The following is a 26,804-nucleotide window of genomic DNA, read 5'->3' as shown; positions in this document are numbered from 1 at the left end:
TAAAATCCACACCAGACCTGAAGGGTCTGGTATGGATATTTGCGGGGAACGCTACGCCATTTTTTTTTTTAACGGCGGGGTTCCCCTTAATATCCATTCCAGACCTGAAGGGCCTGATAATTTAATTTGGGGGACACCCACACAATTTTTTTTTTGTTTATGAATGAATCCCTTTAGAATTGCCAGAGCCGACAATTCATTATTGCCGCGTGTGAATTTTGAATTACTTTTTTCCTTCTGAATGTTATTTTGTGCAGGGACAGTTCTAAGTGCGGGAAAAATGCGCTATTTCACATGCTGACTTTACACCCCCCCTAGGTACGAAATTTAAAGGAATATTTCACTTTTATTGTTTCACTTTAAGCATTATTAAATTCACTGCTCCTGAAAAAACGGCCGTTTTTTAAACACTCCCCAAACACTTTTTAGGACAAAACTTGCAGATTAGCCTTTTAAAATAACACTTTTGATTTCCCCCATAGACTTTAATAGGGAGTTCGGCGTGGCTTTAGTTATCAATTGCATTGCGCTGCTGCTGCGCCCGGTTCATGCGCCCAATTAGGGATTCATCCAGCGCACTAATTAAGGCATGAACCGGCGCAGCGCAGTGACAATGGTAAATCAGCCCCTATGTGTATGTATCTATACATTTGGTTCCATAAAAGGTACTGTATTACCGTGTTTCCCCGAAAATAAGTCTGGGTCTTATATTAATTATGGCTAAAAAAAACACACTAGGGCTTATTTTCAGGGGATGTCTTATTTATTTATGGTATGTACAAAAAAGTTTCTCCCCCTGTCTGCTCTGGAGTCAGCATTGTGAAATTCTGTAATCCCAAAAATAATTCTTTGTTTAAAGACCTTATAAAATGATGTAATCCGTTCTGTAAAAAGATAATATCATGTGCAGTGTGTCTCCTTGTGTAACCTTATTGTGGAAAATACCTTATTTACAGTGCTGCTTGCCGCTCACGTGACCCGCTGGAGCTCAAATACTGCAGAGGGAGGGACCAAGATCCCCAATGACGTCAGCCCCACTCTGAGTACTGCAGTGGGTAGGGGCTTAATAAAGTTTTATTGAAAAAAAAACAGCTGACATCAGCCGGGAGGAGAGAAGAAGAGCTCCGGCAGGTCACGTGAGTGCCCAGCAGTGCTGTAAATAAGGTATTTTCCACAATAAAGTTACAAAAGGGAGACACACTGCACATTATATAATCTTTTTACAGAACGGATTACATGTTTTTCAAGGACTTTAACTAGGGCTTATTTTTGGGGTAGGGCTTATATTGCAGCCATCCCAGAAACTTGCGCTAGGTCTTATTTTCGGGGTAGGGCTTATTTTCGGAGAAACAGGGCATTTATATTACTCATATATATATATATATATATATATATATATATATATATATATACACACACACACACATACATACAAGCTAATTACTTTATTCAATATTGTCTAATTATTAATATATCTTATTCACTGGCCCAGATTCAAGAAGCAATTGCGCCCGTGTAACCATAAGTTACACGGCGCAATTGCTTACTTGCTCCGGTGTAACGAGTGCTCCTGATTCAGGAACCTCGTTACACCGACTGCAGCCTAAAATCTGCGCGGCATAAGGCACTTATGCCGCGCAGATTTTAGGCTGCATTCTTGTGCTTGCCGCTAGGGGGCGCTCCCATTGTGATCAGCGTGTAGTATGCAAATTGCATACTACCAACTGATTCACAAACTTGCGCGGGCCCCGCGCAAGCCAGGAACGGAGTTTCCGTACGGCAACTTTAGCGCAAGGCTGCCCTTTCTAATAGCAGGGGCAGCCAATGCTAAAGTATAGCCAGCCTTCCCGCGCCGTGAAATTTGAATTTCACGGCGTTTGCGTAAGTGCTTCGTGAATGGCGCTGGACGCCATTAACGTTCACTTTGAAGCAAATGACGTCCTTGCGACGTCATTTGCCGCAATGCACGTCGGGAAAGTTTCCCGACGGAGCATGCGCTGTACGCTCGGCGCGGGAGCGCGCCTAATTTAAATGATCATTAAATGATCATTTAACTTGCGCGCGCTTACGCCGGGCACATTTGCCGGCGCGCCCTCGCAGTTCACGGAGCTACTGCTAGCGCAGTTCTACCTGAATCTGGGCCAATGTATTTTACATAACTTTCCCAAAACACCCAATTATTTTAAACCACCTTTTATGAGAGGTTAACTCTTATCCAGAATGTTTTCCGTCTAATTGTCATCCAAAGTTCAACACTTAAAATGAACACGTTCCAAACAAGAACTATGAATCAGAAGACAAAAGACAAAATGGAGTTACAGTTGATCATTTTTAGGTAGATTCAGTAAGAGTTAGGCCGGCTTATCAGTAGATAAGCCGACCTAACTCAGAATCTACGCCGACTTATGTTTAAGTGTATGCTCAAACAGAGATACGCTTAAACATATCTAAGATACGAAGGCTTGCGCCGTCCTATCTTAGATTGCAATATTTCGGATGGCTGCTAGGTGGCGCTTTCATTGCAGTCGGCGTAGAATATGTAAATGAGTAGATACGCCGATTCACGAACGTACGCCCGGCCGACGCAGTACTTTTACGCCGTTTACGTTAGAGATAGGCCGCCTAAAGTTAGAGCTTAGCCCTACATGGAATAGTAATGTTAAGTATGGCCGCCGTTCCCACGTCGAAATTCGAAATTTTTACGTCGCTTGCGTAAGACGTCCTTGAATCGGGATTTACGTTGTTTACGTCCACGTCAAAATCAATAGGCCTGTGCGGCTTACTTAGCCGCAATGCACACTGGGAAATGTAGGCGCCCGGCGCATGCGCATGCGCAGTAAAATGAAACGTCAAAAACGTAAGGTCAAGCCTTATTAACATAAAACACGCCCCCTTACACACATTTGAATTCGGCGCCCTTACGCCCGCCCACTTTAGGCTACGCCGCCGTAACATAGCAGGCAAGTACTTTGTGAATCATGTACTTGCCTCGCTAACTTACGGTGGCGTAGCTTAAATGCCTTAAGCTACGCCGCCGCAAAGTTGCGGCAACGTACGTGAATCTAGGCAATACTCTATAACACTGAGGTCCACACCTTCTCACTTGGAGCTGCGTATAGACTTAGTATGGTGCTCAGAAATATACCCGATAGACCAAACTTACACAGGACAGCTTCTAGGTAAGTCCATTGTACTCTGTCTAACGCCTTCCCTGCATCTCCTTGGAAAAGAGCAGAGAAGGGGTTTGACTGTGTTCCACCCATTGAATGAAATATATAAAGCGTTGGTTCCCATCCAAGGTTTGTCTGTCTGAAATAAAACCAACTTGATCTATATGTATGAGATGAGGCATGACCAAGGATAGTCAGAGGGCTAAAATGTTTGCATAGAGTTTTGTATCTGTGTTTAATAAGGATATGGGCCTGCAGTTGGCTGGGGATTCTGTTGATTTGCCTGGCTTGGGGAGGGTTATTAGGACTTCCAGAGATTCTTTAGTGTCTTTAGTCTGTGTGTACTGGTTATAAAGGGTGCATAAGTTAGGGGAGATGATATCACTAAAATGTCGGCAATATTCATTGGAAAACCCATCTGGTCCTGGGGCTTCGTGCAGTGGAAGGGATTTGATGGCCTTGCAAACTTCGTCTTGGGTGAAAGGGATCGACAAAGATGTTAGTTGTGAGGGGGAAAGTGAAGGAAGTTGTATGGATGATAGAAAGGCTTAAATTAATTCTGATGATGGTGGTGTGGTAGCATCTGATTCTTGTAAACTATATAGTTTGGTGTAGAAGGTGGCAAACGTGTTGGCTATGTCCAGAGGATTGGTCATATGTGCCCTCTGTGGGTTTAGGAGAAATTGAATTTTAGTACGGATCTATCACTGTTTAATTTGTCTTGACAGAAAAGCCCCGGCTTTGTTACCTAAAGAGTACGATTGCAGCTTTAATCGTTTGACATAATAGTGGTGTAAGAATTCTCCTAGTTTGAGTCGCCTTTCCCTGAGTGTATTAGAGGTAATTTGAGTGGGTGAAATCTTGTTGGTTTGTTCTAGAATTTTGATCTGGTGCAATAACGAATCTATTTCAGCTGTGTCAGGTCACCTGTGGCCAGGTGACAAGTGCACCCCATTGGGGTCAGGGATGCACCACAGGGTAGTGAACCCTATAGCCAACTGCTGCAATCAGAGAGGGGGCATGAACCCAAGATTCCCCAGGGCGCAGAGTCTAAGACCCAGCTTTGTGTTCACCAGAGCCTTTAGTGGTGAAGATGGCCTTCGCCGCAGCTGGATCCAGGTCGCGACCCCTGGGATCCCCTAGGTCACGCTCCGCAGGGAGAGAGGGAAAGCACCAACCAGGACAAGCGATAGTGATGGGTAAGTCGAGGTCAGGGCAACAGGCAGACAAGGGTAACCAAGGGACAGGCAAAAGGTCAGGGTCACAGGCAAACAGGAGAAGTCAGGAACGAGCCAAAAACGGTACACAGGAAGGTAAACGTAGCACACTGCAGACAGGAACTTAAGCTAACAACACGGTTGAACAGCACTGCTGGCCTGCAGTGCAACAGTTAATATAGACTTCATGGGATGGCCTGGGTGGGGCCATACAGGAAGGAGAGGTGATAAACAAGGCAACCAGAACAGAGTCAGGCCTCTAATGATCACATGGAGACAGGTAAGCTGCCAGACTTTTTAATGAATATCCATGACAGTACCCTCCATCTTACGAGGCCCCCCCTTCCCCGCCTGGGTCCGGGTTTAGAGGGAAACTTCAGATGAAACTTCTTCAACAGACGAGGTACAAAGACCTCTGATGCAGGGACCCAAGACCTCTCCTCAAGGCCAAAGCCTTTCCAATGAACGAGGTACTGAAGAGCGCCTCTACAGAGTCAGGAATCCAGAACTTGACTAACCTCGTATTCCTGATTATCCTCAGAGACTGGCGCCATGGTAGGGAGAGGATGAGAGAACTTATTGAGGACTAAAGGCTTCAGAAGGGAAACATGGAAGGAGTTTGCGATTTTGAGGCTTTTGGGAATCTGAATTTTGAAACAAACTGGATTCAGTTTAGACGTTATAGTATATGGACCAATGAATCTTGGAACAAACTTCAGAGAAGGAACTCGGAGCTTGATGTTCCTGGTGGAGAGCCAGACTTTGTCCCCTGGCTGAAGAGAAGGTGGTTTATGCCTGCGGCAGTCAGCAAAGCCTTTGAATTTGTCGGCAGCTGCCCGGAGGGAATCGTGAACGTCACTCCAGATGGAATTGAAGGACTCCTGAGCTGAAGTCCAAAGCTGGGATATCCGGAGAACAGGTCATGGGAAGCGGAAGTTGAGGATGTCTTCCATAAACTGAGAAAAAGGGTGTTCTCTGCGAACTGGTATTTACATAATTGTTATGAGAAAATTCTGCCCAAGGAAGTAGAGAGGACCAATCGTCATGATGAGCGGAAACTAAGGTACGAAGAAAAACCTCTAACTCCTGATTAACCCTCTCCATCTGCCCATTTGATTGAGGATGGTAAGAAGAGAAAAAATCCAAGGCAATATTGAGGGATTTGCAAATGGCTCTCCAGAAGCGAGACGTAAATTGAACACCCCTGTCGGAAACAATATGAGAAGGAACCCCATGGAGGCGGAAAATTTCTCAAACAAAAATGGGGACCAAGGCAGGAGCAGAAGGAAGACCAGGAAGGGGAAAAAAATGAGCCATCTTGGAGAACCGATCGACTACCACCCAAATGACCGTATTACCGTCAGACAGTGGAAGATCGGTGATAAAATCCATGGCAATATGAGCCCAGGGCTCCATAGGAATGGGCAAGGGCATGAGGAGACCAGCAGGAGCTTGTGTGGAGGATTTAGACTAAGCACAGACATGACAAGCCTTGACATAGTCTTTGACCTCCGAGCGGAGATTAGGCCACCAATAGTGACGACTAATGAGTAAGAAGGACCGGAGGAAACCAGCGTGGGCCACCACCTTGGAATCATGTCCCCAACGAAGGATCTTAGGGCCAGATTCACAGCGGAGATACGACGGAGTATCTCAGATACTCCGTCTGTCAGGGCACTAATCCTTACCTGTCTCCCCGAACGGTGCAATCGCGGCTGTTTGCGCCGCGCGCGCATGCGTGGTGTTGGCGCGCGCGGGCGCGTGCATGGGCGCGCGCACGGGCGCGCACAGACCTGTAGTCCGTCCGGCCAATCAGAGCCCTGAAGCGGGCTATTTAAACCTCTTCCTTTCCTGTGGCTAGTTGCTGGTTTGTCACAGCATTTGTTTGGAGTGTTTCCTGGATCTTGGAAAAACCTTACCCTATCTTGTTCCTGTTTACCTGACCTTGGCTCTACTCTACCGGATTGCTGCTTTCTCCTACCTTGACCTCGGCTTGCTTATTGGACTAATCTGATCTCACCTGCCCTTGACCTTTTGGCTTGAACTTTGGACTACCCTGTTTATCTGTGCTTCCTTGACCGCAGTCTGTCTCCTGGATTTCCCTGTTTTCTACCAATCCTGCTTCCCGGACCTCCTGGAATTTCCTGCCGCGCTTCCCAGCTATTCCAAGCGGACTACTGCCTGGTTGGTCCTGTTCCACGCACCCGACCTTCACCTTCCCATCGGTACCGGTGCCTCCTGGTGCGTCTGTTCCCCTGTCCCCACTCCAGGGGGCGGACCGCGCCGGGTCGCAAAGGGAGCCACCCTCAGCATCTTGGCCTTGGTAAGTGTACTTTCGTTACTACCTGATACCGTCGTATCTCTCAGAGTATCTATGCGACTGATTCATAGAATCAGTTACGCAGAGATAGCCCTAAGATCCGACAGGTGTAATTGTTTTACACTGTCGGATCTTAGGATGCAGTACCACGGCCGCCGCTGGGGGGAGTTTGCGTCGTAAACCAGCGTCGGGTATGCAAATTCACGGGTATGCGATCCACGGCGCTTTTTCGCGTTCGCTACGTCGCTGCTAGTCTAGTTTCCCATCGCAAATTTAGTCGTCGTTTTGGGTGCCCTAACTTTACACAGCACACGTATGTGCTGTATAAAGTATGGCCGTCGTTCCCGTGTCGAAAATGAAAAATTCACGTCGTTTGCGTAAGACGTCCGGGAATACGGAAGTACGCTACGCACGTCGCCGTTCGAAAAAATGACGTCACTTCGCGCAAAGCACGGCGGGAATTTCGAAACGGAGCATGCGCAGTAGGTCCGGCGCGGGAGCGCGCCTAATTTAAATGGCACACGCCCATTTAAATTACGCGGGCTTAACCCGGAGGCTGCCAGCGTAGGTTTTCATTACAAGTGCTTTGTGAATCAGGCACTTGCGATGAAAACTTGCGGCGGTGTAATGTATCTACGATACGTTACGCCGCCGCTAGTCTACGTGAATCTGGCCCTTAGCTCTTAGCTCAGTGGGGACAAAGGTCTTACCAGGAGGAATTTTTGAGTCCAGGGTGGTAGAATGGGCAACCATGCATGAAGCTGGAAGCTCAGGTTCAAGAGTGGGCTTCTCATCCAAAGTGTCAAAGGACCTAGAGAGCGCATCAGCCCAACCGTTGCAGGAACCAGGTTTGTACGTAATCGTGAAATTAAAACGGGAAAAGAAGAGACTCCACCTGGCCTGTTTGGGATTCAGACATTTAGCTTTCTGTAAGTACTGTAGATTCTTGTGATCGGTGAAGATCGTTATGGAGTGAGGGGAACCCTCCAAAAGATGACGCCACTCTTCTAGTGCCAATTTGATTGCGAGAAGTTCCCGGTCGCCGATAGCATAATTTCTCTCTGCCTGGAATTTTTTTTGGAAAAGAACGCACATGGTTGACATCTCTTCTCAAAGAGTTGAAGAAGCACCGCTCCCACCCCCACTGAAGAAGCGTCCACTTCAATAAAGAATGCCTCCCCAGGATTTAGTCTCCTCAAGAGAGGTCCAGAGACAAAGGCCTGTTTCAGATCGTGAAATGCAGAGACAGCTTCGGGGGGCCAGTCTTTGGCATTAGGACCCTTCTTAGTCAAAGCGATAATATGCACTGCAATGGAAGAGTAATTCCTGATGAACTGCCTATAATAATTTGTGAAGCCAAGAAAGCGCTGTGTGGCCTTGAGGCTAGCAGGAAGAGGGCAGTTGGTAATGGCTAAGACCTTCCCAGGATCCATACGAAGACCCAAGCTTGAGACAAAGCATCTTAGAAACAGGATCTGTCACGTACCTTACCAGAGGCCGAAGGGCTTCCCTTGCGACTAAGTGCAGAACGCCCCCTGGAGGTGACACAGGGGGTGCTATGCCCAGAGATGCAGGAGTTGCCAGCTGCGACTTGCTGAGTTGATGTTGGAGACCAGCTGTATACCAGGATACGTAGTCAGGCAGGGGTACCACGGAAGTACCAGATGAGGTAGACTGGCAGGAAAACCCAGGGGCAGAGTCAGGAGCCAAGCCGGTAGTCATACACAGGAAGCAGGAAGTGACTGGAACAGGTCAGAAGGCAAGCCAAGGTCAGGGCCGGACTGGCCTACCGGGAGACCGGGAAAATTCCCGGTAGGCCGCCTGCTATCAGTCAAATTAAACAGCTGAGCTGCCTGTGGGCCACGGCCGCACTTTGCAATTATACACGGCCTGCCCTGCTATGTGCTGCAGTCAGTGTCATGTTAATGTCACTCACATCACATAATGTATGTTATTAAAAAGCAGCGGCGGGCCGGCCGCCGGCGGGTTGCGGCCGCCATGCTAGCCGCTGTGCTTTCCTTTCCGCGCTGGACCTGGAGCGAACGTGTCTGAGGGAGGGGAGGAGCCGAGCAGGAGAACCGAGCGCCGTCAGATCTTCCATCGTCCCGTGCGGCGCCAGCACCGCCCACTATGTTTCTCCTGCAGAGTCACGTGTGAAGGCAGAGGAGAAGCAGTGAATGGCGCCGGACACCTGTGGAGCACAAGGTAAAGAACAAATAGAAATGCTGTACTGTATCTCGACTCTCTCACCATATAGCGGTGCACCCCCCCCCCCCCCCCGGGCCCCCCCTCCTCTCTCTGTCACCTACCTTAAACTATCTATGTATAATTCAGAGAGGGAGGAGGAGGAGGGGGGGTGTGCACCGTGCAATGGTGGTGTGAGAGAGATTATACAGTTTACAATTTGCAGGGCAGAAAAGGTAGGTGCAGAGAGGGGGGGGGGGTGGGGGGTTAACCATGCAATGGTGAGAGGCCGCACTCCCCTCCCTCATCCCAGTGTCCCCCCCGTACTACCCTCCCCTATCCCAGTGTCCCCTCCCCCCTGTACTACCCTCCCCTATCCCAGTGTCCCCCCCGTACTCCCCTCCCCCATCCAAGTTTCCCCCCCCGTACTACCCTCCCCTATCCCAGTGTCCCCTCCCCCCTGTACTACCCTCCCCTATCCCAGTGTCCCCCCCGTACTCCCCTCCCCCATCCCAGTGCCCCCCCGTACTACCCTCCCCTATTCCAGTGTCCCCTCCCCCCGTACTAGCCTCCCCCATCCCAGTGTCCCCCCCGTACTCCCCTCCCCCATCCCAGTGTCCCCCCTGTACTACCCTCCCCTATTCCAGTGTCCCCTCCCCCCGTACTCCCCTCCCAGTGTCCCCCCCTGTACTCCCCTCCCTCATCCCAGTGTCCCCCCCGTACTCCCCTATCCCAGTGTCCCCCCTGTGCTCCCATCCCAGTGTCCCCCCCCGTACTACCCGCCTCTATCCCAGTGCCCCCCCCGTACTCCCCTCCCTCATCCCAGTGTCCCCCCTGTACTCCCCTCCCTCATCCCAGTGTCCCCCCGTACTCCCCTATCCCAGTGTCCCCCCTGTGCTCCCATCCCAGTGTCCCCCCCCTGTACTACCCTCCCTCATCCCAGTGTCCCCCCTGTACTCCCCTCCCTCATCCCAGTGTCCCCCCGTACTCCCCTATCCCAGTGTCCCCCCTGTGCTCCCATCCCAGTGTCCCCCCCTGTACTACCTTCCTCTATCCCAGTGTCGCCCCGTACTCCTCCCCTCCTTCATCCCAGTGTCCCCGCCCTCCCCTATCCCAGTGTCTCCCCCATCCCAGTGTCCCCCCTGTACTCCCCTCCCTCATCCCAGTGTCCCTCCTATGCTCCCATCCCAGTGTCCCCCCCCGTACTACCCGCCTCTATCCCAGTGTCCCCCCCCCCCGTACTCCCCTCCCTCATCCCAGTGTCCCCCCTGTACTCCCCTCCCTCATCCCAGTGTCCCCCCCATCCCAGTGTCCCCCCTGTGCTCCCATCCCAGTGTCCCCCCCCCCTGTACTACCCTCCCTCATCCCAGTGTCCCCCCTGTACTCCCCTCCCTCATCCCAGTGTCCCCCCCGTACTCCCCTATCCCAGTGTCCCCCCTGTGCTCCCATCCCAGTGTCCCCCCCTGTACTACCTTCCTCTATCCCAGTGTCGCCCCGTACTCCCCTCCTTCATCCCAGTGTCCCCCCTGTGATCTCTTCCCTTATCCCAGTGTCCCCCCTATGCTCCCCTCCCTCATTCCAGTGTCCCCCCTGTGCTCCCCTCCCTCATACCAGTGTCTCCCCTCATCCCAGTGTCCCCCCTGTGATCTCCTCCCTCATCCCAGTGTCCCCCCTGTGATCTCCTCCCTCATCCCAGTGTCCCCCCTGTGATCTCCTCCCTCATCCCAGTGTCCCCCCTGTGATCTCCTCCCTCATCCCAGTGTCCCCCCTGTGATCCCCTCCCTCATCCCAGTGTCCCCCCTGTGATCCCCTCCCTCATCCCAGTGTCCCCCCTGTACTCCCCTCATCCCAGTGTCCCCCCTGTACTCCCCTCCCTCATCCCAGTGTCCCCCCTGTACTCCCCTCCCTCATCCCAGTGTCCCCCCTTGTACTCCCCTTCCTTCACCCTAGTGTCCCCCCCCCTGTACTCCCCTATCCCAGTGTCATCCCCCCGTACTCCCCTCCCCTATCCCAGTGCCCCCCCCGTACTCCCCTCCCCTATCCCAGTGTCCCCCTGTGATCTCCTCCCTCATCCCAGTGTCCCCCCTGTGATCTCCTCCCTCATCCCAGTGTCCCCCCTGTGATCTCCTCCCTCATCCCAGTGTCCCAGCACGTACTCCCCTCTCCCATCTCAGTGTCCCCCCCTGTACTCCCCTCTCCTTATCCCAGTGTCCCCCTGTGATCTCCTCCCTTATCCCAGTGTCCTCCCTGTATAGAACTAGGTGAAACTCCTGTGCTGTGTTAGATAAACGGGAAAGGGAGGGAGGTGATGGGGGGCCAAGGAGTGAATGTGGACACTGCAGCAAACAAAGAAAAAATCTGTCCAATACAGACAGTGAATAATGATGAAAAAGGTGTAAGTGTCTGCGCTGTGAATTAAACTAATGATTGAGTGGGCAAAGGGAAAGGAGGGGGGGAGGGAAAGAGTGAGGTGGTGTGAACCTGGGAGGTGGAAAACTATACAGACAAAAATGGAAGGGACCTTGGTGACAATCTATAGGTGCAGTCCTGACTGGACTGTGTTAAAAGTCCATAGTGAAAATGCTCCAGTGAAAAACCATATGGATAATGGAAAAATATAAAAATGAAGATAAAAATAAAGTATACTAAAGTCCCGGATTAATCCAAGCAAACAAAAAACAGTTCCAGGTGAAGTTGATGGAGTAAGTGAATGGTTAAAAGTGAAAACAAAATCCAAATTCAAGTGGGTGGAAGTGTGCAGTCTAATCAAATCCACAAAAGCATGCAGCCCACACCATAAGTGATCCTGTCAGCTTACCTCCCAGCTGTCACTTAAAGCCAAAGACAATTACCAATGCTCCAGATTCCTGTTAGGTGGGTGTCACTCTGTATAATCTCGGTGGTTGGTCATACATATAGGAAGAAAGAATATAAGGTGTAACCTGGTCCCCCTATCACATATGAGGAAAAGGGTATTGCCAAGGTGGGTAAGTATACACCTACACTACTTACACAACGTGTAAGGAGAGGGAGCCTATCTCCACGAGCGCCGAGCTCGTCTCTCTGACTTCTCTCCGTCTCAGCTCTAATCCCTCAGTGTCCTCCAAGCCGATTGCTCGTAGTAAGTGATCCCCTCCCTCATCCCAGTGTCTCCCCTGTGATCCCCTCCCTCATCCCAGTGTCCCCCCTGTGATCCCCTCCCTCATCCCAGTGTCCCCCCTGTGATCCCCTCCCTCATCCCAGTGTCCCCCCTGTGATCCCCTCCCTCATCCCAGTGTCCCCCCTGTGATCCCCTCCCTCATCCCAGTGTCCCCCCTGTGATCCCCTCCCTCATCCCAGTGTCCCCCCTGTGCTCCTCCCTCATCCCAGTGTCCCCCTGTACTCCCCTCCCTCATCCCGGTGTCCCCCCCCCCGTGCTCTCCTCCCTCATCCCAGTGTCCCCCCTGTGCTCTCCTCCCTCATCCCAGTGTCCCCCCTGTACTCCCCTCCCTCATCCCAGTGTCCCCCCTGTACTCCCCTCCCTCATCCCAGTGCCCCCCCTGTGCTCCCATCCCAGTGTCCCCCCCGTACTACCCTCCCCTATCCCAGTGTCCCCCTGTACTCCCCTCCCTCATCCCAGTGTCCCCCCTGTGCTCCCATCCCAGTGTCCCATATCTGCCCCCCCCCCCCTGGGCCCACCCCCCTTCTCTCTCTGTCACCTACCTTTGCTGCCCCTGCAATAAAATTGAAATCTGTATAATAATCTCAGAGAGGAGGTGGGGTGCAACGTGCAATGCCTCGTGAGAGAGATTATTATACAGATTACAATTTGCACCCCCCCCCCTCTCTGTCACCTTTGCTGCCCCTTGGGTGCTGATATTACTGCAATCTTGGGTGCTGATATTACTGCAATCTTGGGTGCAGATATTACTGCAATCTTGGGTGCGGATATTACTGCAATCTTGGGTGCTGATATTACTGCAATCTTGGGTGCTGATATTACTGCAATCTTGGGTGCTGATATTACTGCAATCTTGGGTGCTGATATTACTGCAATCTTGGGTGCGGATATTACTGCAATCTTGGGTGCGGATATTACTGCAATCTTGGGTGCGGATATTACTGCAATCTTGGGTGCGGATATTACTGCAATCTTGGGTGCGGATATTACTGCAATCTTGGGTGCTGATATTACTGCAATCTTGGGTGCTGATATTACTGCAATCTTGGGTGCTGATATTACTGCAATCTTGGGTGCGGATATTACTGCAATCTTGGGTGCGGATATTACTGCAATCTTGGGTGCTGATATTACTGCAATCTTGGGTGCTGATATTACTGCAATCTTGGGTGCTGATATTACTGCAATCTTGGGTGCGGATATTACTGCAATCTTGGGTGCGGATATTACTGCAATCTTGGGTGCTGATATTACTAGGGTTGCCACCTTTTCTTCAAGCCAAACCCAAACACTTTAGCGGCACAGGGCACGTTTTTTTCCCCGAAGTATACACAATAGGATAATAAAAGACCTGGGGCACCTTTGGGTGCCTCAAGAACAGTGGTAATGCAGCGCGCTGCGGAAAACAGTGGGTGTGGCCAAACTGCTCTTGCTGAAATCGTGGCTCCCCCTCAGTGATGCCAAACCTGCCCCCAGACAGCGGCCCGCATCTCCCGAATGGCAACATATTTTTGTGTGACTACCTCAGTTACTTGGGGAGCCACAGCCCAGTCTAAATAATGTGTCCGGGTTTCAGGCAGACTGAAACCCGGACACAAGATCCCAAACCCGAACTGTCCGGGGGAATCCTGGACAGGTGGCAACCCTAGATATTACTGCAATTTTTTTTTTTGTTATGGTTATCTGAAAGATGGGTTTCAAATGTTTTGACAGGGGCGCAGTTTCAGTGCTTGCCATAGGCGCCATTTTCACTAGAAACGCCTCTGCTCTCGCCGTTGCACCCTCTCTCTCACCGGTGCACCCCTCTCTCGCCGTTGCACCCCTCTCTCTCTCTCTCATCGTTGCACCCCCCTCTCTCATCGCTGCACCCCTCTCTCTCACCATTCCAGCCCGGCCCCTCTCTGGCTCTCTCATGGATTTCTCTCTTTTTTTGGGCTGGTATATTAATGTTGTGGGGCTGGTATGAAGTTATTTCCAGGGCTGGTTTTCATTCCCAGTCCGGCCCTGGCCAAGGTCATACACTGGAACAAGCAGACAGGAACAGGACAAAGGATAGGCCAAGAGACAAGCCGGGGGTCATACACGGAGAAGTCTGGTCAGGCAAGCCGGGTCGTCAACAGGAACACAAGGAAACAGGAACAAGAACTCAGGATCACATCAAGGGCTGAAGATCATGCAGCAGTTGGTAACTGCTGCAGCAAGCTTTAAATAGGGCACTGACGCCAGGAGTCCCGCCCGCATTGCGTGCGTACTGGCGCACGCACGTGCGCAGTAAAGAGAACTGAAGTCACGGAGTTGTTGTGCGTGCAAGTGCGCGCATGCGTACTGTGCGCGTTTGCGCGTGCATGCACATGCGCACTGTGCTCATTGGTCCGTGCAGGACAGGTCTGCCAGTTCTTCCACGGTTGGTTCTCTGACAACCTCAGAACATTCAAAGGAACATTTCTCCAGCTTGGCATAGAGATTATTCTCTCTAAGGCGCTGGAGTACAGTGCGGACATGGTTTCTGTGGACACGCAGATTTTCCGAAAAGATAAGAATGTCATCCAGATAGATGACAACAAACTGGTACAGCAGATCCCTAAAGATTTCATTGAAATTCAAAGTTCTGAAACACGGCTGGGGCATTAGACAACCCAAAAGGCATGACCAGGTATTCGTAATGGCCGTCTCAAGTGTTAAACGCAGTCTTCCATTCATCACCTTCTTGTATTCGAATGAGGCTGTATGTCCCTCTGAGTTCCAACTTAGTGAAAATGGAGGCACCCCTCAACCTATCGAACAGCTCAGATATTAAGGGTAACGATTTTTAATAGTAACACCTTGGAAAGACATGACGAGAAACATGAAGGACCCCAAGCCAGGATCTGCCCAGAGACCCAGTCCACATGGGGAGAGTGGAGCTGTAGCCAAGGAAGACCCAATACAATGGGGGTAGAGGCTTTGGGTAGGATGAGGAAGGATATCCACTCCTGGTGGAGAATCCCTATCGACATCCTAATAGGTAGTGTCTGGAAGCAAATAGGGCCCCCTGGGAGAACAGTGCCATCAATTGCAGAGACTGAAAGAAAGTGGTGATTGTCACCGGCGCAAGTGAATACATTATAAATTATGCTATATTGGCCTGCTGCAGTACTGTGTAAACCTTCTAAGAGGTTTAGGTAAAGGAGCAGAAAAGTGTTGTTACTGCGCTGGTATAAATATGTGATGTCACAAAATAATTAACCCCTTAAACTCAAAACCATATATATACTCATATGTGATAATATAGTGCTAAATCCAGTACAGTGATGAACGTGATAGGTCACTATAGAAATAACAATAACCAGCCCTTGTAAACATGTACACTGGCGTAATGCTGTGTGCCTTTACTGTGCCATCAAACTTAAAATAAATAAATAACGATACCCAAAGATGTGATTAAAAGAACAATATCCAGCTCTCTAGAGCATGTACATTGTACACGGTGCTATGGACAACTATTGTGCCTACAAACAATTATAAATTTAAATATAAATATACAGATATGTAAATAAATAGATAAATATATATAAATATAGAGTGCAAAATCATAACATATGTGCAAAAAATGTGCAAGAAATTTGTGTTTCAAAATTCATGTGCATTCATACTATAGCACATCCCCAATGGCATGGGTAAAAAACAACTTCACAGTTCTAGTCCAAACAGGAGGTAATAAGGTGATAAATCCTGGTGCTATGTCTCATGCATACAGGGTGCTGCTACTTCTTCCACCCGACAGAAATGAGTGCTACCACCACCACCTGCTGAAATGCAAACTCACCAGACCCCAGCTGGTAATAGGCCAGAAAACGTATTCCGTTATAGTCGATGGATGTGTCCTCACAAGGTGTTCCTCAATGCCTCAAAAAAACCAAGGGGCTCATCATGGCGTAGTACGTATAAAAAGTTTTATTTATTTAAAAAATATAAAAACAAACTACTCACAAGAGAGGTGCTTTAAGACCAGCACCTGGTGTCTTTGGCAGTATCAGTCTTTAGACAGCCGCTCACCAGCTTGTCGTTCGGGTGCGTACCTGACTCCTGCTACACTTGTGGTCCCACAGGTCAAAGTGCACTCCCTCTTGCGCTGTCCACCTAGCTTCTACGCATTTCGCAGATTTGTGTCTTCAGGAAAGCTACCAACGGCGTAGTGAGGGGTAAAAGGGTGAGCTTCATAAAAGAAGCAGTTCTCCAGTCCATAAAGTTTCCGGCAGTCCCAGAATCCAGATATGCAAGGGTCGATTGGGGAGAAGTGCTTACATGAAGGGACACCGGAAGAAACAGACGGGAAGGTGATGTTTCTGGGTCCAATACTCCACCTTCTAAATGTATTAGACCCGAGCGTTTCCTGGGCAAAGCGAGCAGGAGTCACGAAAGTGGCCCTTGCCTTCACAATAGAGACACAAGTCCAGAGTTCTGCACCTAGCACGTTCTTCAGGGGTTAGTCTGGTCCAGCCCAGCTGCATAGGTTCCTCAGCAGGCAGAGGATGGTCCACGGGACAAAGTGAGGGGAGCTCAGAGTGGCTAAGACCTAGGGAGTGTTGGCGTCTTTTTTTCTATGGACCTCTCCTGAAAACGAATATCTATCTGGTTGCATAGGGAGATGACATCGTCCAGACCGACGGGGATGGTTCTTCCCGCTAATTCGTTCTTCACTCGGTCAGAGAGGCCATGCAAAAAGGTAGCAACCAGGGCCTCATTGTTCCAGCTCAATTCAGCGGAGAGAATACGGAACTGAAGAGCATATTATCCCACTGAACGGGATTCTTGGCGGAGACGTAGAAGAGCACTAGCCACTGAAGAGGCCCAAGCCGGCTCCTCTAAGATGTTACGGAAGAGCTTCAGGAAGTCGGACATGCTGGAAACTACCGGATCATTCTTCTCCCACATGGGGGCAGCCCAGGCTAGAGCTTCACCGGAAAGGAGGGAAATAATATAGGCTACCTTGGCCCGATCAGACAAGAAGTTTTGAGGCTGAAGTTCAAAATGGATGGTGCACTGGCTAAGAAACCCCCTGCAGGCCTTGTAGTCTCCAGAAAAACGGATTGGAGGTGGTAACTTCAGTGAATGCGACTCTGCGACTGGTGCGACAGGCGCAGCCACTGGTTGTACTAGGGGTTGCGGATTCGGGGGTTCCCAACGAGGTCTGAAGCTGATCAAAGCGGGAAGCCAGATCCTGAAGGAAACGCATCACCTGAGCCTGATCAGCTTCATGCGTTTCGAGTCTACGAACAATGCCCTGTAATGAATCGTCTGCGGGGCACGGCACATCGGCTTGGTTCATGGCAGTTCAAACTGTCAGGTCACCTGTGGCCAGGTGACAAGTGCACCCCGTTGGGGTCAGGGATGCACCACATGATAGTGAACCCTATAGCTGACTGCTGCAATCAGACAGGGGGCATGAACCCAAGATTCCCCAGTGCGTGGAGTCTAAGACCCAGCTTTGTGTTCACCAGAGCCTCTAGTGGTGAGGATGGCTTTCGCCGCAGCTGGATCCAGGTCGCAAAACCCTGGGATCCCCTAGGTCACGCTCCACAGGGAGAGAGGAAAAGCAGCAACCAGGACAAGCGATAGTGATGGGTAAGCCGAGGTCAGGGCAACAGGCAGACAAGGGTAACCGAGGGACAGGCAAAAGGTCAGGGTCACAGGCAAACAGGGGAAGTCAGGAACGAGCCAAAAACAGTACACAGGAAGGTAAACGTAGCACACTGCAGACAGGAACTTAAGCTAACAACACGGTTGAACAGCACTGCAGACTTGCAGTGTAACAGTTAATATAGACTTCTTGGGATGGCCTGGGTGGGGCCATACAGGAAGGAGAGGTGATAAAAAAGGCAACCAGAACAGAGTCAGACCTCTAATGATCACATGGAGACAGGTAAGCTACCAGACTTTATTGCATATCCATGACAAGCTGTTTGTCACTTGCGCTCTTGAGCCCCATATTTGATAAGCAGACCTTGCATTAAAAGCTTTGTGGGCCAACCATACCATATACTGATCAGTAATGGATTCACAGTTTTCCTTGAAGAAGTTAATAAGCTCAGATTGGATTAGGTCCTCAAACTGAGGATTGGTCAAGAGGGATGAGTTCAGTCTCCCGATGGAATGATTGGTCAGATGTGATTGGGGGAACAGTGTAATTGATACAGGGGTGTGGTCTGACCATGTAATGAGGCCTATTTGGGTTTCCGAAGTAGCCATTAGGGTTCTCTTATTTGTGAGGAAGAGGTCAATCTGGGTGTAGGAGGTGTTGGAATGAGAGTAGAAGGTATAGTCGTGATCAACCTCATGCATACACCGCTAGGGATTGTATAAATCGTCAATGAATGACGAGATAGCTGATGACCTACGTCTCTCGGGTTGGAGGAATCTAATGTGGGGTCCACTATGTCATTAAAGTCACCACATTTGACTAATAGGGTGTTTTTTAGGAACTACGGGCCAGATTCACGAATATCTACGGCGGCGTAACGTATCCCCTTTACGTTACGCCGCAAGTTTTCGGCGTAAGTGCTTGATTCACAAAGCACTTGCCTGTAAACTTGCGGCGGCATAGCGTAAAGCTGTCCGGCGCAAGCCCGCCTAATTCAAATGGGGCGTGTACCATTTAAATTTGGCGCGTTCCCGCGCCGAACGTTCTGCGCATGCTCCGCTAGGAAATTTGCCTCCGTACTTTGCGCGAAATTACGGCGCCCCAAGGTGTTTTTTGAACGGTGACGTGCGTAACGTACTTTCGTATTCCCGGACGTCTTACGCAAAAAAATAAAAATTAAAAAATTCGAAGCGGGAACGACGGCCATACTTTAACATGGATGGTGTAATTTTACACCATCTAAATAGCACTCTTAACTTTACGACGGGAAAAGCCGACTAGCGACGACGTAAGAGATTGCGACGAACGCGCGTATCTTCGTGGATCGCCGTAATCGGCTAATTTGCATACCCAACGCTGGAAAACGGCGCAAACTCCACCCAGCGGCCGCCGGAAAATTACACCTAAGATCCGAAGGCGTACGAAGCCGTACGCCTGTCGAATCTTAGCCAAAAGCCATTGTATGTTTGTTTGTGAATGACAAATAAAGATACGACACAGCAAATTTGAAAGTACGCCGGAGTATCAGCAGATACTCCGGCGTACTTTTTCTGTGAATCTGGCCCTACGTTTTTTCCAAAGTTTTTTTGTAAAATTTTCGTTGGCCAGTATTTTGTGCATAAACGTTTATTAGGATTATCAATAGTTGCCAATAAGATTATAAATCTTCCCTTGTCATCTATGTCAACATGGTGTGGAACAAAGCAGACTTCAGACTTTAGTGCTTATAGCTATCATCACTCCACACTTTTTCTTAGTGGCTGTCAGGTCACCTGTTGCCAGATGACAGATGCACCCTGCTGGATAGGGATGAGCTTTGTGTTCGACTCGAACATCGTCTGTTCGTACGTTCGACGAATTTCGAACAAAACGGGTCGCTCGCGCCAAATTCGAGTGACGCACGTCGGCCCATAATTCACTGCGGCATTGCGCGCTGATGATTGGTCAAGCATGCACCATGACCCTGCATGCTTGGCCAATCACAGCACGCAAAAAACGAAGAACCATAATTGGCCAAAGCCAGGGTGGCTTTGGCCAATTATGGCTCAGGGGGTTTAGTACACGCCCCACACTATATAAGGCCGCCTATAAGGCGGCCGCGTGTAGTGTGTTCCGGCTTTGTTAAAGAAGTCAGTCACACAGTTAGAGAGAGAGAGATAGATAGAGACACAGGGCCAGATTCAGAGAAGAAGTATGCAGGAGTATCTGCTGATACTCCGGCGTACTTTCAAATTTGCCACTTCGTATCTTTAGTTTGAATCCTCAAACCAAGATACGACGGCTTCTGGCTTCGATCCAACAGGCGTACGGCTTCGTACGCCTTCGGATCATAGGTGTAATACTTCGGGGCACCCGCTGGGTGGAGTTTGCATCGTTTTCCGCGTTGGGTATGCTAATTAGCTGTTTACGGCGATTCACGAAGGTACGCGCGGCCGTCGCATTCTCTTACGTCGTCGCTAGTCGGCTTTTCCCGGCGTATAGTTAAAGCTGGTATTTCATGGCCTATCTTTAGACTTGCCATGTTAAAGTATGGCCGTCGTTCCCACGTCGAATTTCAATTTTTTTTTTTGCGTAAGTCGTCCGTGATAGGGAAAGGACGTAACTCATGTCGACGTTCAAAAAATGACGTCGGTGCGACGTCATTTCTCTTATCGCCTTTCAGGACAACCTTGGAGAGAGCGCAGCTCTGCCCATTTTTCAGGAAACACACATGATCCTTTAAGATCCCTCCTCTTCCACCATGGCCTCAGTTATTGTTTCCTCCGCCATGGTGGAAGCATCATGGGGAACCAGGGAGCTGCGCTCTCTCCAAGGCGGAGGGGTTCTGGCTTACCTTTGCTTGTTTTTGTGCAGTGACCATCCCGGCCCCCCTCCACGGGGAGGGGGCGTTCAGGAGTCCCCAGGCGCTCCGGCTCAGTGGAGCATTCGGCTTCCCAGGAGGGGGTGTCCTTGTGCCCAGGAACTGCGGTAGGGCCTGGTGGCCGAGCGGTAACCGCCACAGGTCGGCGGTGTTCCGCCTCTCAGTTCCGGGTCCCGGCCGGCGAGTGCGTCGCGCACGGTGACGCCGTTTCCTGGGGGGGCGTGGCGCAGTGGTTCCCGACGTCTGGAACGCAGCGTCTGCGGGGCAGGTCAGGTGACCGGTGCTACTTCCGGCCCCCGATGATGACGCGGGAGGCCGGGAAAATTTAAAAAAACGGAGTTCTCCGGCTACTATCGTGACTGCACTCTACAATGGAGGAGAGACAGACAGCACCAGCGGAAACAGGCGCTGCAAGCACCGGTCAGGCCCAGGTAAGAGGGGTACAGCGGTGCCTTTATTCTTACACTAATGGGTCTAAGTCTGTTTATTGTTGTTCCTCCCTGAGGGAGCCTGTGGTTACCAGTCCAGGTTAACGCTCTTGGTCTGTTTAACCGTAGGGGGTGGTGGCACTTAGTTCCAGGCCCTTTTTTTTTTGGTGGTGGCAGCACTGGGTGTTTTAAAAAAAAAAAAAAAGGGGGGGATGGTAATTATTTTTCTCATCCCTTTGCAGGAAAAATCTGCAGGCAAACCTAGGCACTTAGAGACATCCAGGAAATGCCCATCTTGCAAAAATCCTTTAAGGGATTCTTGGCAAAAACCAATGTGCAGATCCTGCATTAAAAATTTGGTGGAAGAAGAAACTTCGCAACAGTATAAGAACCTTTTTTCCTCAGTTCAAGAACTAGCGAGCTCTTTAGGTTCAGTTAAGGATCTGATTGCACAGGGCTCTGCAAGTCAGGGGGAGCCTCAGCAGCCACCACCTAGCCCAAAAATCCCGTTATCTGGACAAACAGATGGGGACTCGGCAGATGAAGGAACCAGTACTCTCGCCTCCCTCAGGGATTCAGATGAGGAGGAGCAAGAGGAAGAAGATAGTAGCAAAATCTCTAAATTTAAATTGTCCTTGGAAGACGTGGATGAGTTACTTAAGGCAATTTACACTACCCTGAACATCCAGGAAGAAAAGATTCAGTTATCCATACATGATAAAATGTATCAAGGATTGGATGAATCCAAACACCGGGTGTTCCCGGTCCACAAAGTCCTTTCGGACACAATAAAAAAGGAGTGGAAAGACCCTGAACGGGCTCCTTTCTTTTCCAAGACCCTTAAAGCGGTCCTCCACCCTAAAGTGGAGTCCCGCTGATCGGAACCCTCCCCCCCTCCGGTGTCACATTTGACACCTTTCAGGGGGGAGGGGGGTGCAGACACCTGTCTAAAGACAGGTATTTGCACCCACTTCCGGCCACACGCTACGGGCGAAAGACGGGCATTCCGTCACATCCCGTCTGTCGCCCGTTGTGTGCTGGGAACACTCGGCTCCCAACACACAGCGTGTGAGCCAATCGGCGGGCGCAGCGCGACTCGCGCATGCGCCGTAGGGAACCGGGCAGTGAAGCCGCAGCGCTTCACTTCCTGGTTCCCTGAGCGTGGATGGAGGGGGGAGCAGCAGAGAGACGAGCGATCGCTCGTGCTCTGCTGCGATCAGCGCTGGACTCCAGGACAGGTAAGTGTCCTAATATTAAAAGTCAGCAGCTGCAGTATTTGTAGCTGCTGGCTTTTAATATTTTTTCCCCGTGACACATCCGCTTTAAGAGAAGGTTTCCATTTGAAGACAGTGACACAGAGGTGTGGAACAAGAAACCTGTAACGCCTCTGCCGTTATCCTGGCGAGCGCGCCTCTGTCCAATTCAGGCAGCCGCGTTCCGTCCGCGTCACTTCCGGTGCGCGGACGTTTGCGCTCCACGCTGGAACGCGGAAGTGCGACCCAGCGTGGAGCTGTGCTTTTCCCCGCGAATTCGGGGCTATTTAAACTTTGACAGATGTCGGCAGGGTGTTCCGATATTCTCTGTGAACCCCTGCCGCCATCTGAGACCGGAGACCTTCCTGCTCTGACGCCTGACGAATGCACCCTGTGATTCCTCCAGGCCATCACTCACCAACACTGCAGAAGCTTGTGCTCACTCTTACCTGTATCCTCTGGTGGCCCTGATACCAACCCAGCACCCCTGCATCCTCACCATAGCCTGGATCTTCATCTCCAAAGAGTCTGCTGAGTCCTGGATAAAGTTCCCAACCATATAACCTCATCTCTAAAAACAACAGAACCGCAAGTATCTGGGCTTCAGCATAACAAACTGTCTTGTCTATTATCTACTCATAGATACAATGGACTATATTTATATGCCACTTTTCTACACATTCAATGTATACTCTCTTGTGAACTGAACTTTGACATTTGAGAACAAGTTGGCATAATGACACAATAATAACTTACCATAGAACCACATTCCTAATATTACTGCTGCAATATGTTCCTATAGTGACTGATTCTGTGCTCATGAGACTGTATATTTAGTTTATTTCTAAACGATAGCTTATGAAGTAATACGCTGTCCCCTTTTCAAGTTTCGGTCTCCCAAGGAGGATATGATGACTTGACCCCATAATCTCATTTCAGTATTGAGAGTTAATTGGTGGTTAGACCTGATAAGCCTCCGCAGCTGAGATCCAAACCTATTCATAAATACAGAGAGCAGGGTCTTTACATAATATCGGAACCCCTTAAAATGGATCCAGCGGAGCTTGCTAATCACCTAGTGGGACTTTCACAAAGGGTAGTGTAACAGGAGTGACTTTAGGGGCACAGGGTGAATGAGAACCCCACTATGGTCTGTGCTAGTCACATTTAATGCGGTCAGATATTGTATGTATATATATTGTGTGTTGGCTGATGTATACTAGTAAGCTTGCTGTGATGAAAGGGGTGGGGTGTGATTGCATTCCATTGTCTATTGTGGTAATTAAGTCTGCTATGTGGATTGGAGCTTGGTAGACAGTCTGAATACCTATTATGGGATGTTAAAGTGTCTTGCTGTGAGGAAAGGGGGGGAATCACTCCAGCAAACCCCCCTCCCCTGCTAAGACTGTTTACTGAAGGAGAAGTTTGAACACACCTGACCTGTATCACCATTGTCATTGGACAATTTAACCCACCCTGTTTCCCAAGGGTGGGAGGGATGTATTTTGAAGAGAAATGTGTGACCATGTGCAGATAATAAAGATTCATTCCCTGTTTTGAACCTCAACCAGAGCTGTGTGTCTCGTTTCTGGGGGGAATGGAATATCGTGTACGGATTTAACCCCTGTCCCATTTGGGGTTCCGTTACAGGTAGATACCCTAACCACCTCCATGAACGAATTACGTTTAGAGAATGATGCCCTCCGTAACCAAAATTATGCGCAAGCTAGAGATAGACCTGAGCCTAAGGTCTGCCCCCCAGAAACCTTTTCTGGAGATAGAAAACTTTTTCGCCAGTTTATTAGTTCATGTCGCATGATGTTTGACTTACGTCCCCGCACATATTATTCCGATAGGGTCAGAATTCTCACCCTAATAACCTACCTTAAGGGCGAACCCAGAGTTTGGGCTGATGCTTATGTGGAAGAGCACGGGGACCTCCTGGGCGCATTTGACACCTTCCTGGATGAGATGTCCTTGCTTTATGAGGACCCCAATAAACAGCTGACTGCAGAAAACTCAATCAGGAATCTTAAACAGGGAAAAAGAAATGTGGAAGACTACATATCTGAATTTAAATGTTGGTGCAGAGAAACCCAGTGGTCAGATATAGCACTAAGGAACCAATTTCGCTTAGGCTTATCTGAGGCAATGAAAGATGAAATTGCCCGTGTTCAACTTCCGCCATCTTTAGAGGATCTCATGCATCTCTCTGTTGCCATTGACCGTCGCCTTCGTGAAAGGAAGGCTGAAAGAGTTACCACATATCTCCCTACACCTCTCAGGAGATCCAGATCACCCCCTAAAGATGTACCGATGGAACTTGGAGCTATTAAAGGGCCACTATCCCCAGCAGAAAAACAACGTCGTAGACTCAACAACTTATGTTTATACTGTTCAGCTCCTGATCACATGGTCTCTGGATGTCCACTCCTAAAGAGAAATTCTGAAGGTAATCTCTCCCACATTAGTAAACTCAATTCACATGGAACTACCACTAATCAATATATTTTTGTTACCCTAACTTTACAGTGGGATCAAGAAAGGATTACCATTGACGCTATGGTCGACAGCGGGGCCTGTGGCAACTTTATAGATTCTAGAATTGTAGAATTTAATAAAATTCCTTGTGTGATTAAGCAAATTCCTTTGTCACTTACTTTTATTGATGGTTCTAATTCCTCCTCCGGCCCTGTGCGTTCTCAAACTTCTCCCCTATTGGTCACCTGTGGAATTGGTCATACAGAGACCCTTGTATTTGACGTTATTTCATCACCTTTATTCCCTATAGTTCTTGGGTTACCTTGGCTTATGCTCCATCAGCCTAGCTTCCAATGGTCTAACAATTCCCTCACTCTACACTCTGCATTTTGTAAGAAAACCTGTTATCCTTTATTTACTATCTCATTCATAGAACCTTCACTTACTGTTCTCCCAGCTTATCTACATGACTTTGCAGATGTGTTTAGTAAGACCAACGCAGACATACTCCCACCGCATCGGATTTATGACTGCCCAATAGATCTTGTTCCTGACAGTCCTATCCCGACCGCACGAATTTATCCGTTATCTCAACCTGAACTTGTACATCTCAAGGTTTACCTTGATGAAAACCTCAAGAAAGGGTTCATTAGACCTTCCACTTCTCCTGCAAGTGCAGCAATGTTTTTTGTCAAAAATAAAGATGGCTCACTCCGACCAATTATCGATTATCGATCTCTCAATAACATTACTGTAAAGAATCGATATCCCTTACCGCTTATCCCAGAGCTCATCGAGCGTCTCCAAACCTCTAAAATCTTCACAAAGTTAGATCTCAGGGGAGCCTATAATCTAATAAGGATCCGTCCAGGAGATGAATGGAAGACAGCATTTAAGACTCGGTATGGCCTGTACGAGTATACTGTAATGCCATTCGGTTTATGTAACGCACCTGCAACTTTTCAGTGGTTCATTAACGACATCTTCCGCGATTTACTCGACATTTGTGTTGTAGTTTACTTGGATGACATTTTGATCTATTCTGACACTCCTGAAGAACACAACAAACATGTACGCTGGGTCTTGGCTCGACTCAGAACTCACTCCTTATACGCCAAGCTTGAGAAGTGTGTTTTCAGCCAGTCAACTATATCCTTCTTAGGATATCTAATTACTCCTAATGGGATCCAGATGGATCGCTCCAAAGTGGAGTGCATTCTTTCTTGGCCTGTTCCCAATTCAAGGAAGGCTCTCCAGCGTTTCCTTGGATTTTCAAACTATTACAGAAAGTTCATCAAGAATTTTTCAGCAATTGTGAAACCACTGACTAGTTTAACGAGTATAAAGACACCTTTCTCTTGGTCTAATGATGCACAAAACTCTTTTGAAACTCTCAAACTATGTTACACCACTGCTCCCATTGTTCAACTACCCAATCCACTATACCACTTTACACTTGAGGTTGATGCTTCACATTTTGCCTTGGGAGCTGTTCTCTCTCAAAGAGCCACGTTATCAGAGCCAATGCACCCGGTAGCCTTCTATTCCAGGACTTTATCCTCTGCTGAAAAAAAATTATCCCATTGGAGAAAAAGAACTCCTTGCAATAAAGGATGCATTAAGGAACTGGAGACACCTATTGGAGGGTACTACACACCCTATCACTATTCTTACAGATCATCGCAATTTACAACACCTCAAAGCCTGTAAAACCTTGTCCGCTCGCCAAGTTAGGTGGAGCTTATTCTTTGATAGATTTAATTTTTATATCTCTTATCGCCCGGGTACACAAAACATAAAGGCTGACTCCTTGTCCCGCATGTACGAAGACCAGACTACTGAATTTCCTCCACTTTCCATTATTCCATCTAACAGATTCATTGGGGTTACTACCTCTTTTAGGCAGTTACTTACTCAAGCTCTTAACAATGATGCCTCCCAACTTCCTAAGGGGCTCATCAGACAACCTGACGGAGTATACACTTTCAAAAATAAAATTTACGTTCCACCTAACTTACAAATTCCTCTTCTCAAACAACTCCATGACTCTCCACTGGCCGGTCATCTTGGAATCAGTAAAACCCTTCATCTTGTGAAGAGGGACTACTGGT

This window comes from Rana temporaria, chromosome 2 (assembly GCF_905171775.1).
Source record: "Rana temporaria chromosome 2, aRanTem1.1, whole genome shotgun sequence".
Lineage (NCBI taxonomy): Eukaryota > Metazoa > Chordata > Amphibia > Anura > Ranidae > Rana > Rana temporaria.
The sequence above is the reverse complement of the archived record's forward strand: the minus strand, read 5'-3'. Positions refer to the sequence as shown.